Source organism: Triticum aestivum, chromosome 2D (assembly GCF_018294505.1).
Source record: "Triticum aestivum cultivar Chinese Spring chromosome 2D, IWGSC CS RefSeq v2.1, whole genome shotgun sequence".
In the NCBI taxonomy this organism is placed as follows: Eukaryota; Viridiplantae; Streptophyta; class Magnoliopsida; order Poales; family Poaceae; genus Triticum; species Triticum aestivum.
In genome coordinates this window covers 72927367-72941953 of record NC_057799.1, presented here as the reverse complement: position 1 = coordinate 72941953, position 14587 = coordinate 72927367, and the positions used below count along the sequence as shown (strand labels likewise).

At 44.5% G+C, this 14587-nt stretch overlaps 1 long non-coding RNA gene across 1 annotated transcript; it reads left to right on the top strand.

Annotated features, from left to right (window-relative positions):
* Window positions 1-1816: 1816 nt before the first annotated feature.
* Window positions 1817-2988, top strand: LOC123048772 (uncharacterized). Its single transcript, XR_006423371.1, has 2 exons — window positions 1817-2461; window positions 2643-2988. It is a non-coding gene; the product is annotated as an uncharacterized lncRNA (long non-coding RNA).
* Window positions 2989-14587: the final 11599 nt, after the last annotated feature.

The following is a 14587-nucleotide window of genomic DNA, read 5'->3' as shown; positions in this document are numbered from 1 at the left end:
CCCAGTTGCAAGTCCACCCCCGACATGCAATTGGGCCCGCCTCTTTTTTCCCTAGGTGCAAGTCGATCCTTGATACGCAATTTGGACTGGCCCATTTGTTTTGTTCTAGTTGCAGGTCCATCCTTGAGATGCAACTTTAGGGGTCAACCATTTTTTGTCCCAGTTACATGACCACCCTCGGAATGCAACACGGCCGACACATTTTTTGTCTCAGTTACAAGTCTACTCTTGACATGCAATTTGGGAGGCTGGCCCATATTATCTCAGTTGCAAGTCCACCCCAACATGCAAAAGGGCCCCGCTTGTTTTTGTCCTAATTGCAAGTCCAACATTTGATACGCAACTGTGCCTGGCCTCATTTTTTTGTCTCAGTTTCAAGTCTACTCTTGACACGCAACTAGGGTAGATACCCCTTTTGTCCCAGTTGCAAGTTCACCTCCAACACGCAACTAGGGAGGGACTTTTTCTCGTAACTGCAAGTCCACCACGACATGCAACTGGGGTGCCCGACCCATTTTTCGTCCCGGTTGCAAGTCCACCCCCGACACACAACTAGGAAGGTTTTTTTTTTCTCGTAGTTGCAAGTCCACCCATGGGTTGCAACTAGGGTGCCCAACCCATTTTTCGTCCCGGTTGCAAGTCCACCCCCGACATGCAATTGGGAGGGCTCACTTTTTTTTCTTGTCCTAGTTGCAAGTCCACCCTCAACACACAATTATGGCCCAACCATTTTTTGTCCGAGTTGCAAGTCCAACAACACTCCTCGCATGCATTTGGGGGCCCGCCTTTTTTAACCCAGTTGCAAATCCACCCTTGATACGCAATTGGGGCCCGGCCAAATTTTGTCCTAGCTACAAGTACACCATCAACACGCAATTTGGGAAGAGGGTGGGGGGTGCCCCATTTTTGTTTCAGTTGCAACTCCACCATTGATACGCAACTGGGGGCCGACCCATTTTTGTCCCAGTTGCAAGTCCACCATCGACATGAAACTGCATGCCCGTAATGAGACTATAATTATGAACGGGAGGAGGGTTATCGACCATGTCCACATTTTCAAAAAAACATTCATGTTTTTTTCATCTTTCTTATAAAAATTCATGAACATTTTTTTCAAATTTTAAATTTTTAAAAAATCATGAACTTTTATGGAATTCATGTTTTTAATTTTTTAAAACATGAACTATTTTCAAATTTGTGGACATTTTTTTATTCGTTAAATTTTTTGAATCTGTGAACATTTTAGAAATTTCGAATACCTTTTTCCTTCACAAAGTTTTTTAAAAATTGCAAACAATATTTTATTTCACCAAATGAAATTTGCATACAATAAAAATTACAGAAAAAAATATTTTGAGTAGCAAATAAATTACATACCCAAAGAGTGAGACTAGTAGTACAAAGAGAGCGACAGTTGGCATGCTTAAGGTAAGATCAACGAGAGGTCCGTCCTAATCATTCCTCACATTTACTCGGTTATGTTGTTTACCCCTAAAAAAATACTCGGTTCTGTGTGCTCGGCCGGCCGCGTGTTTGTCTGCACGTCGGTGTTGACGCTCGAAATTAAACCCGCAGGAGCGTCCGCTCGCATGGTCCACGTGGCCAGAAGGGATTCGCGACCTATCTAAGGCCCCCTTGGCAATGCGCCGGCTTCTTGAAATCCGCGGATCTGCGGAGCATCATTTCGCCCGCTCCAAGACTTTTCGCTGTAGCTCCGTCCGCTCCCGGAGCAGAGCAGCGGAGCGGATGGACACCGAACAGGGCCTAAGTCAATAAAGCTAGCCATGATGGCCTTAAAAAAAACTGTAGAGGGAAATTTCCAGGCAGCTTCCTCTCCGAATCCCTCGCCATCGCCCGCTTCTCTTTACCCACGCACGCAACCTCCTCCCCTGCCTCAATGGCCGCCGCTCTCGTCTCCTCTTTTCCTCTCTCCCTCTCGTTTCCTCTCACATGTGACCAGCCGCCACGGGCGTCGCCAGCGGGAGAGGAGACGGCTCCGTTCTCCCACGCAGCCACACAAACGGCGTCGCCTCGAGGGAGGATTGGGTGGGAGGAGAAGGCGGCGGCGGCGTTTTCGATCTGTGATTTGCCTCGCACGTGAGGCGGTGGATCGATCCGGTTGCCCGCCGCCGTTGTCGCCTGCTCTCCCCACTCGCGTCACCCGACCTTAGAAAGCTCACGGCCTCACGGGGACAAGGTCCGCGCTGGCGGGCGCGGAGGAGGGGGAGATCTCGGACGACGGAGACGGCTCCGCCGCTGCGGGGCGCGGCAGCCGGAGCGGGTTCGCCACGGAGATGGCCGTTCGCGGCGTCGCCCTCGGGGAGAGAAGGGGAGGGGAGGGCCAGACGAAGAGAGGAGGGAGAGGGAGAAGGCGAGCCCATGGAGAAGTGCCACCGCAAGTAGATCTTGCCGTCGGCGGCAAGAAGGCCACGCCCCCCCTCCACCTCGTGCGTTCAGCCAGGTACACAACCATCTTCCTTCTCCATCTGCTATGACTTGCAGACAATCGAAGCAGTGTATTGTGCTAATCAAAAGAATATATATCCATAGACGGCACAGAAGGTGGGACAGAATGATAGTATGAGGCTAGACCACATTTTTGTGTGGCCGATAATCTAATTTTTGTTCAGTATTCTTTTCAGCAGTGGAAGCAATGCCCTTTTTCCCCTGTTGAGAGATCAAATCAAATTGCATCGGTACGCCATGCCGCCACCAATTTGATCATGCAAACCTGATGAAGATAATGTATTATGTGCGGCCATTCATGCAGAGTATGTCTGGTTCGCCGGCCACTATCTTGGATACAAATGATCTAAATGATACCAAAATCTTAGCATCAATGTAACGCTGCAATTTTCTGTGTTATCTGAATTTAGCTGCAGGAATTGTTGCACCTTTGCCTTTCTTCCTTCATATTCCACTAGATGGGTGCTACTCACTGTTGAAGTATTTGTCAGTTATACCGATTGTGTTGTTGTAGTTTTCTCAGATCTACCCTTTGAACTTTTTTTATTTGTACCATTGCTGTTAGATATTTTGGCGTCCGGAAATAATAATAATAGGAGATGCTGTACATACAGCAGCATCCATCCTCACTAAACAGTTGTGGTACTGGTTGTGGCTGATCTTGTTTGCCAGCTCCTTTATCAATTCTGCCTGTTCTGGTCTAAAATATCTATTGCTTCGTATCCTAACTCATTGGGTTAATTTAGGAGGTTTCTCATTGGAGCCAATAGCAACCACCTCATGTTTCATAATGTTTTAATTTGTGAGTTCTGACATTCTTCATTATCTGCATATGAAATCTAATCCCTCCGTCCCAAAATATAAGATCATTTTTAACACTATATAATGGACAGAGGGAGTCTGAACCTATATGAGATGCATACATTTAGTATTACCAGTCCGAGCTTCAGAGAAAGACTAACCAATACATGATTTTTTTTGCAAGGAACCATACATGATCTCATGGTAGTAGATGGTTATGTATTTTTGCTCCACATTGCATTGTTATGTTCAGAATATATTCATGCCTTAACAATGCAGCTGGAAGCGATACACATGTTCACTGAACTGGATTCTCTTACTCAACAAAATATATTGTGAGGCTTGAAAAATAATGTCTCGAAGCAAATGCTGGAGAGTATAGCTATAGTGAATAGAATTGGGGACATTGTACATTTTGTGATGTTAACAAGGATCTGAGAATGCATTTCTTAACTAAGTCCTATGATCTGCTTAGTAGTGTGTACAAGATGCTGCGTCCTTTCTCTTACTGTTGGTTGCAGAAGCTGTACCTAAAGGCTAAAAGGATACTGGAGCTTATGAACGTGGAGAAACTCAGAAGGGAAAATATTGCAACTCATCTACAGGTATTGTGGTATGGCATTTACTTCCATAATGACCTTACTATTTGAGTGTTATGCCTTCCATCCATGATTCATGAGCATTTGATGCAGAGAGAGAGAAACTTTTACAGAATTGGTACCAATATTATCTGCAAAGTGGCCTTCTTATCCTGTATCAAAATCTGCAAAGTGGCCTTCTTATCCTGTATCAAATTAAGAGGGCCAACTTTTGATCAAAGATTTTTTGAAAGATATATATTTTTATGCAGTAACCCACTTCAGATGATCGATTACTAAAAACTTTTTTTTAGTATTTACCTTCCTTACATATACATGATTTACACCATTTATGTATATCTTGCCTTCAGCTCATGGTCAAATTCATCTATGTATTTCTTCTACTGGTGAGTGTTACAACTAAACCGGTCAGGGCCTTATTAAAAGTATCTTAGACCTTTCTGTAAATAGACGGTCAAAGCTTTTTTATTAAAAATATCTACATTTAAGTTTGAAATATTTATGTTGCATCAGCTCACACTATTCTTTTTTGTATAACATGACCCTTTGATTCAGTTATTTGGGTTCATTGCTGAATTTTGTACTGGTTGTTCATTTGTATAGCTTATGGCAAGGTACATATTCTATTTAGCATTCATGTTTACCATTGGTTATGGGTTAAAAGTCAGTAAAGATGGCATATTCACATGTTTGCAAATCACTTTTGCTATATATAAGTGCCATCAAGGATTAACCTAGACCCGTGGATATGTGCAAGCTAGATAAGTACGCACATGAACGCTCAGGAGGCGTGCCAATGGCACGCCCCAGCCACTAGTATACATGCATCATCCAGTGTTTGGTGGCCACTCAGTGTGTAACAGAGTGACGACCGACTATTGCTATTTGCATCCGGTTCCTGGTCATTTGTCTGTAGGTGGAGAGAAAAAATAACATCCCTAATAGAGAAAAACAAACAAAAGAACCACAAAAAGACCACAAACATTGCTGACATCATTTTAGATGTGACTATGTCACATCTAGATGAGGCCTAGACAAACGGTATTATGTACTGATTCGGTAAATAACCAGGCATCCTAGCTGCTGTGTATACCCGTGTAAACCCCTCCTTGTGAGCTGTAGCGTGAGTTGATCAAAGCTATAGAAGTAATAACGAGAGTGTCGCTCCTGTGGCAATCCGATAGCTAGCTAGCTTTGGCTATCTGCGTGGCTGTTGATACGTCTCCATTGTATCTAATTTTTCAAATACTTTTATCCTTGTTTTGGTTTGACGTTGTTTTCAGCAGAATTGTCATGGTGTTATTTTTATGCAGAAATAAAAGTTCTCGGAATGACCTAAAACTTCACGGAGAATATTTTTGGAATTAATAAAAAATACTGGTGAAACAATCAACACCAGGGGGCCCACACCCTGTCCACGAGCCCCCTACCTCGTGGGCCCCATGGTGGCCCACTGACCTCAACTCCAACTCTATATCCACATTTGGGGAGAAAAAAATCAGAGAGAAGGATTCATCGCGTTTTATGATACGGAGCTGTCGTCAAGCCCTAATCTCTCTCGGGGGGGCTGATCTGGAATCCGTTCGGGGTTCCAGAGAGGGGAATCCGTCGCCGTCATCATAATTAACCTTCCTCCATCACCAATTTAATGATGCTTACCGCCGTGAGAGTAATACCATCGTAGGCTTGCTGGACGGTGATGGGTTGTATGAGATTTATCATGTAATTGAGTTAGTTTTGTTAGGGTTTGATCCCTAGTATCTACTATGTTTTTGGATTGATGTTGCTATGACTTCGCTATGCTTAATGCTTGTCTTTAGGGCCCGACTGCCATGATTTTAGATATGAACCTATTATGTTTTCATGAATATATGTGAGTTCTTGATCCTATCTTGCAAGTCTATAGTCACCTATTATGTGTTATAATCCGTTAACCCCGAAGTGACAATAATCGGGATACTTACTGGTGATGACCGTAGTTTGAGGAGTTCATGTATTCATTAATTGCTAATGCTTTGGTATGGTACTCTATTAAAAGTAGGCCTTAATATCCCTTACTTTCCAATAGGACAAAAGATGTCATGCAAGTTCTTTCCCATAAGTACGTATGACTATATTCGGAATACATACCTACATTACATTGATAAACTAGAGCTAGTTTTATGTCACCCTATGTTATAACTATTGCATGAGGAATCACATTCGACATAATTATCCATCATTGATCCAATGCCTACGAGCTTTTCACATATTGCTTTTTGCTTAATTACTTTACTGTTGCCACTGTTACAATTACTACAAAACTGCTACGGTTACTTTTGCCACCGTTACCGTTACTTCCATACTACTTTGCTGTTAAATAATTTGCTGCAGATATTAAGTTATTCAGGTGTGGTTGAATTGACAACCCAACTGCTAATACTTAAGAATATTCTTTGGCTCCCCTTGTGTCGAATTAATAAATTTGGGTTGAATACTCTACCCTTGAAAACAGTTGCGATCCTATATACTTGTGGGTTATCAGCTGTGTGTGCTAGCTTTGTACATAGGTATTGAGGAAGCCAGCTTTGAACTGCGGTGCGTCTTGGCGTAAAAGCAACTCATCGAGCTTGTCAGCGAGCTTTGTTCGCCGTCGGTCTTATCATCGTCGCCGAAAATACTCGGTGTCGTGACTGGGCCAACAACCTTAATGTGCTACCTCTAAATGAGTATTATGAAAAGGAAACTCCATGCAAAAAATATATGAAGGGAAACGTTACTGTATCATTTTCTGCGCTTGCAGGTATTAATTTATTTTTATCATATGGGAATATATCTATTGATTACTGTATAAAGTATAAATATGGGATATTTAATTAAGAAAAAACACAACACTATGGTGAGACATTGGTGGTTTTGATTGATCACGAAGCAGCTCCATTCCAAAACGAAAGTTTCAAAGAGAAAAAAAAATCAAGGTACCACTTCCTGGGTAGATATGCAAAAGAACTGACAGACACTCAATGCGGGAGGAGGAAGCCGAGCGTTTCTGGTTTCAATGGGAAATTGAACAGCCAGAGCTAAGCTGCGAACGACCGCGGGTTGCCTGAAAAAACGGACTCACTTGCTATGCTACAAACGCTTCCGACCCGATCGAGCCGCGTGAACGGCCGTTAGCGGCGCGCCGTCCCCTGCTGTCGGCCAGAACGCGATCTGCCACGTCAAAGCCGTATCATTTTTGCGTTCAGTGTTTTTTGCCACTGTCAATTCTTCGCTGTGGTGCAAAGTGTCACGTTTTATAAAGTGATGGTTTTCTGAGAGCTATGACGCTAATGTGGTGGTTCTGTGCATTTTACTCTCGACACGCTGCGGCATCCCAGCTTTCCATTGTTCAGCCTTTGTTCATGAGCTGATGTCTTATCACATGACCGCGGTCCATTGGAGCTCGTGGTTCATGGGACCGAAGAATGCGTCACATAGCGAGAGATTTAAATTTAGATGAAATTTTGGTCGAATTTTGCAATATTTATGAATCTGGACAGTGAGAGAAACATTACAGTATTGGCACAAATTTTTGTCGATTTTCAATAAATTGTGAGTTATGTTTGAGTACAACTTGAAGCTACAAATATACTTTGATTTGTATAAACACTTAATGTACACATTGACCTGTTGGTAAAATTATTTGCCAAATTGTTTTAAAAGCTATAATTTGAATTTGACAATATTTTGTCAAACATACTGTTTCAGCTGAAAGATTCAACAAACCGACCGACCACAAATGGCGTCAGTCGCACACTCATCCGGCAGACAACAACCACACTAGGAACGTCACTATTGATTTGACCACATCACCTCATCCACTTTTTATTTCCTCCCAAACACCTTCAACCACTCGTTTCCCCCCGATCCACCCCCTTATCGTCGCTCTCTGTCTAAGCCATGGCTAACAGTAACCGATCTAGTTTGCTACTTCCTCTGCTTTGCGGAAAGCGAAACCATCATTGAAACCCGCACACGACCAATGCAACACAAGTGCACCATTGCCACAAGATGGGCATTGATGTTGCAGGACGATGGTTGCCCACGCGCTACTCCATGCTCAGACGCGAGCTGCTACAAGGGAAGACCACCTGTGCTTCAAGCCGCGATGCTGCTGTGAGCCTGGTCGTCTGACGGCGCTGCAAGCCAATCACTCAATGTTGTTGTAGCCTGACCACTTGTTGTTACAAGGGGAAGCAACATCAATGTTGTGAGGGGTAGCGACATCAGTGGCCAGTCGAATTCCAACCCCAAACGAGACACACCACACAATAGAAAAAAGGAAGCACAAATCTTGAAGCAATGAGCAACGGTCGGAAAAATTGACGGACCCAAATTTAATTTCCAGGCAACTTACATATGGCTGAAGTGTAAATTTAATTCTTGTAAGAAACTTTTCATAGATGTTACATTAGGGTATCTACTGCCGGACTAGGCAAATTTGACCCCTCAAACGTCCATGAACGCGTCGGTCAGTGTCCGAGCGTCTTCTTTTTGACTCCCTATTTGTCCGTCCACGCAGTCATGTCCCTCAATTTTTTCCTTGTACGTCCGGTCGCATGCATGTGATTGGTGGGAAAGAGAGAAACGAAGAAAAGAAATAATAAAGAAACAAAAAAGATGCTTCGTGGTGGGCTTAATCCTATCTGATGGATGTAAGATTATTGACAGGACATGCCCGAACACTACTCATACTCGTTTTATATATAAGGGCAATATGTGAAGTGCCGGACAACCCGGACATTTAAGATGGCTTTGAGGGATTTGGTTGGGTCAACTCTTTCCTTCTCTCCTGTCCTATCATCGGTCTTGCGTCCGTCCGGTCAATTGGAGGAATCCGACGGTATGCTCTTACTGGTTGAAACACGGAATCGTTAGCTATTCGTTTGTCTTATCAGTAGTCGGGTACTCCCTCTCTCCATTCAATGATGGGGCTGTGGTAAGAACATCCATTTTATTTTATCTGGGAGGAGCTGGTGGCTTGATTCAGCTTTTCAGAAGGCTTGCTCGCTTTATTGGTCTAAGTAATTATAATCCACTTCAAGGCCCCTTGCCACAAGACTGTTCATTTGACTATTTTCGAAGTTGCGTTGACAGCCAAGTGGTGCAATTTGCCTCTTTGTTTTTACAATCAAGTGGTACAATTTGCTATGTCCACTAAGCTCAAGGAAGCTCTGAGTTTTATAGAGTACACCAGGACATGCATCACATGTACTGATAGTGTCAAAAAAAGTTTTACATTTTGAAAGAGAGAAAGTAGTATTTTCCAACTCACCCGATAGCCACTAATTTTCTAAATATGATAATATCCTGACTTATGTTTGGAGAAACCACACTCTTACACTGCACATTGTGCAGATGACATTTACACAAAAATGTGAAATCTTCCAAAGGGGCAGGGATATACAAATGTGGAGTATGGAAAATTTGTACAAAGAACTCAAGAAAAAGACTATTACAATTGAGTCCTTAGGGGATGAATGCACAAAACCAAACCAGAAGCCGCGTCGACTACTGGTGGCACCGTGACGCTGGCCGGAAGAGGCAGCAGATCTCCATCATCATCCCATGATCTAGGCCAACGCCAAAGACAAAAAGGCGTTGAGAGCCGGTGACCAACACCAGATTGGCCGCCAACGGTACTCCAACCATGTGCCAAGAGCACCATCTTCACACGTACTCCCTCTGTAAAAGCGTTTAGATCACTACCACCATACATATGGGACCTTAAACTCGCCGCCCCAAGCAAACGGCAGGTAGGCGAGACTATTGGCTCTCCGCCGCGCCGCCGTGGCGAGGGACTGAAGCCACCTTATTCGTGCAGCGCCATCCTCATCGCACTGGTGCTACTGGATGAAGACAAAACCCTTGCCCCTATGAAAAAACTTTGAAAGAAATGGGCTGCCCCCTCCCGCCGCCAGAGCAACGGATGGAGGGAGTGGAAACTACTGCCAAGCCGACGTTCACGAAGGATGAAAAATTGTCTCCTTCTCTCGAGAGGGAAAGAACGAAATACTCCCTCCGTTCCTAAATATTTGTCTTTTTAGAGATTTCAAATGGACTACCACATACGGATGTATAGACATAGTTTAGAGTGTAGATTCACTCATTTTGCTCCGTATGTAGTCACTTGTTAAAATCTCTAGAGAAGACAAATATTTAGAAACTGAGGGAGTAATTGACTTATGGCATCCCTTGCTGTTTCAGAAAATACAACCACCACTAGTTTTTCAAATACACCGAGTATTCAAGCATAAGAACTTTTATCTACCAAAAATAGTACTCCCACGTGCCTTTCTTACTTTGAACTTGTACTCTCCCACATGTCTACGCACGCCACTACACACGCACAGTAAGACACATCCACGCTCCACTGCTGCTGCATGCGGGCTATAAACCATGCATATCCGCTTCGCATGCCTGCATGTCAACGTTTTTGGTGTTAAGAATATATGTTCAGGAGGTTATGCGCCATATGTATTGGCTGTTATTGTAACTAGAGATTAGACTAGATTTTCCTTATCTCTATCTTGAACCTCCTGTATATCTCTTGCGGTTGTTTCCCAACAACCTTGACTTGTAACCCAAACAATCATATCAATATAAATCATGCGGGTGCTCGTGTATGGGCATTGAGACGCTTCCACAATATTTCACATGGTAATCAGAGCCTCCCTCTTCCGCCACATCTAGCATCTATCTTCCTCCCTGCCGCATCTCCTGATCATCCTCTCCACCAAACCAAACCATGTCTTCCTCCACCCAAGTCCCATCCATAGGCCTGTCCAGTACCACATCCGAGCCTCTCACAAGAATCAACTACATTCTATGGAAAGCCCAAGCTCGCTCCCAAATCATGGGCGCCGGACTATATGGGTACCTAGATCAAACCACACCCGAGCCAGCCAAAACCATCATCACCAAAAACTCAGAAGGAAAGGAACAGATTGTTCCAAACCCTGCCTATAACCCATGGCTGATTCAAGATCAGCAGATTGTAGCCTTTCTCCTTCGAAATCTCTCAAAGGAGGTACTCATCCAGGTTGCTTCTTTAGAGACTTCCCACGCCATATGGTCAGCCCTAGCAAAGATGTTCACCGCACAATCTCTCTCCCGTGTAAACAACTGCAGCATATCCCTATCCAATGCTCAGAAAGGTTCACAGAGTGCCACAACCTATTTTGGTCAGATGAGGGCCCTCTCTGATGAACTAGCTGCGGCTGGGAAACCCATCGGAGAAGGAGAACTTCTTTCCTTTATCATTGCAGGGCTCGACATGGACTGTCAGCCGCTGATCTCAGCGCTGGACGTACGCACCGAACCCCTCTCGGTGGATGACCTCTTCGGCATGGTTGCAAATTTTGACCAACGCGTTGAGATGTTCCACGAGACAGGGGCAGGTGCCTTCAAATCCTCTGCCAACGTTGCAGCTCGAGGTCGCGGCAACAACTCCAGAGGCTATCAAGGCTACCGCAACCCTAACAGGGGTGGTGGTGGCGGTGGCTCCTGCGGCGGTGGCAGCAGCGGCGGCGGCTCCTACAACAACAACGGCTCCTACAACAACTCCAACAACGGTGGTGGCAGCGGCCACTACAACACCAACAACTCCAACGGCGGCGGTGGTGGCGGTGGTCACTACGAGAACGGCGGCGGCAACAACAGGCGTCCCTACTACAACAACAATAGGGGGCGCCCCTTCCAAGGGTATGAGGAGTATGAAAATAAATGTCAGATTTGCAAGAAAAATAATCATATTGCAAAGGATTGTGATTGGCGTTATGCTGAGAACAACTCCAGAAAAAAGGTTGCAGCGGCTGCAGACACATCATATGGGGTTGACACCAACTGGTATGTCGACTCCGGTGCCACAAATCACATCACCAACGAGCTTGAGAAGGTAACAATGAGCGAGAAGTATCATGGCCATGATCAAGTCCACAATACCAACGGTGAAGGTATGAACATTGATCATATTGGTCATGCAATTGTCAAAACCCCTCATTGCAATATTCATCTTAGAAATATCTTGCATGTTCCAGAAACAGCCAAAAATCTTCTTTCTGTTCACCGTATTGCCATTGATAACAAAGTGTTTCTTGAATTTCGCCCTTATTTCTTTTTGATCCAAGATCAGGTCACGAGGAACATTCTCTATCGAGGTAGATGCGTGCATGGGCTGTATTCGTTGATTCCACAATTTAGAAGCTTCAATAAACAAGTCTGTGGTGTCATAAGACTCTCTCCCGAGCGGTGGCACGCAAGATTAGGACATCCATCTTTTATCGTTGTTCAACAAGTGCTTAGAAATAATAAACTCCCATGTGTTGGTGAGCATAATTTTGAGACTATATGTGATTCCTGTCAAAAAGCAAAGTCGCATCAGTTGCCCTATCCAGTTTCAACTAGTATTTCTACTAGACCTTTGCAACTTGTTTTCTCTGATGTGTGGGGTCCTGCCCCTATGTCTGTTGGTCGCCATACTTACTATGTTAGTTTCATAGATGATTTTAGTAAGTATACTTGGATCTACCTTCTTAAAAAACGCTCTGAAGTTTTCTAAGTCTTCCAACATTTTCAAGCGCTTGTTGAACATCAATTTGATAGCAAAATCCTTGCCGTCCAATCCGATTGGGGTGGCGAGTATGAGAAACTAGATTCGTTTTTCCAAACCTTGGGCATCTCACATCACGTGTCCTGCCCCCACGCCCACCAACAAAACGGCTCCGCTGAACGCAAGCACCGGCACGTAGTTGAGGTTGGGCTAGCCTTACTTGCCGGTGCCTCCATGCCCCTCAAGTTTTGGGATGAGGCCTTCCTCACCGCGGTCCATCTCATCAATATGCTTCCTAGCCGAGTCATCCAAAATGATACACCCATGCACCGACTGCTCAATACTAGACCAAATTATACCTCTCTTCGTGTGTTTGGCTGCGCTTGTTGGCCCAATTTACGTCCCTATAACAGCCGCAAACTTATGTTCAGATCCAAACAATGTGTGTTTCTTGGTTATAGTGCCAAACACAAAGGAGTTAAATGTCTAGATGTCTCTACTGGTCGTGTCTATATTTCCCGTGATGTTGTCTTTGATGAAACCGTGTTTCCTTTTGACAATCTTCATCCTAATGCCGGTGCTTTGCTTCGCAAAGAAATTCTCCTTTTACCTTCTCATTTAACCGGTTCTCAGCACGGGGATGACAATTGTATTGATCATATGACTAATGCTTCTAACCATGCAAATGAGGCTTGTGATGCTGCAGGATCTCATCTGGAAGGAGAATAAAAAAAATCCAATGCAAAACAGTGCAGAAAACGTCCAGAACGGACTACATTTTATGTGTCCGCTACGTGACAACGCCGCCGAATCTGCGTCGGGATCCGACAACATCAGCCTCGGGATCAGGGGCGCCAGACCCAGCAGCATCAGCCTCGGCCACGAGGCCTCGACAGGGGTCTCCGGCATGCGCGCCTAGCCAACCCGCAACCAACCGGTTCGGCGCGACACCGCGCGTCTACATCAGGCGCGCTGACCACCAATCCAGTGTTGGCGCTGATCTCCACCCTGATACGGAGGCGCGTGGATCTGGCGTGGAGTCCGGAGCCACGGGATCTTCTGCGCCGCTCTCTTGTTCACCGCGTGGCAACATGGCCACAGAAGATCCGGTCGCAGATGACAGCAGCGAATCTGTGCCAGGATTGATGGGATCCCCTGCAGCTGTCTCTCCCGGATCCTCTGCGCCTGGTTCTGGTGTGGTGGCTCAGCCTGTACAAACACAGCCATGCACCAGACTACGAGCAGGTGTCATTCATCCAGTTAATTATAAAGTTAAGTATGGTTTAACTTGTTCTACAGGAGAGCCTAGTACATTTCAGGAAGCATGCAAGGATGCAAAGTGGATGAAAGCTATGGAAGAAGAATTTCAAGCACTTCAGAAAAATAAAACACGGCACCTCGTTCCTTCACAGCAAGGTAAAAACTTGATTGATTGCAAATGGGTGTTCAGAATAAAGAAAAAGTCAGATGGTACTATAGATAGATACAAGGCCAGACTAGTTGCAAAGGGGTTTAAGCAAAGGTATGGCATAGACTATGAAGATACATTTAGTCCCGTTGTTAAAGCTGCCACTATACGTCTTGTTTTGTCTATTGCCGTATCCAGAGGATGGAGTCTTAGACAGCTAGATGTGCAGAACGCATTTCTGCATGGTGTTCTGGAAGAGGAAGTTTACATGAAACAACCTCCTGGTTTTGAGGACAAAAACAAACCCTTTCATGTATGTAGGCTGGATAGATCTCTGTATGGACTGAAACAGGCTCCCAGGGCTTGGTACTCACGCTTGAGCTCAAAGTTGCAAGCACTTGGGTTTGTTCCTTCAAGGTCTGATACATCACTGTTCATCTATAATAAGCCACGTACATCTGTTTTTGTGCTTATTTATGTTGATGATATCATTGTTACAAGCTCATCAAATGAAGCTGTGACAGCCTTGTTGAAGGATTTGAATTCAGAATTTGCTCTTAAAGATTTAGGAGATTTGCATTATTTTCTTGGTATAGAAGTTACAAGAAACAAAGAAGGAGGACTTCACTTGTCACATGAAAAATATGCAACTGATCTTTTGAGTAGAGTTGGTCTGCAGAATTGTAAACCATCAGCAACTCCACTATCCAGCTCAGAAAAGTTGTCTCTTGCAGAAGGAGA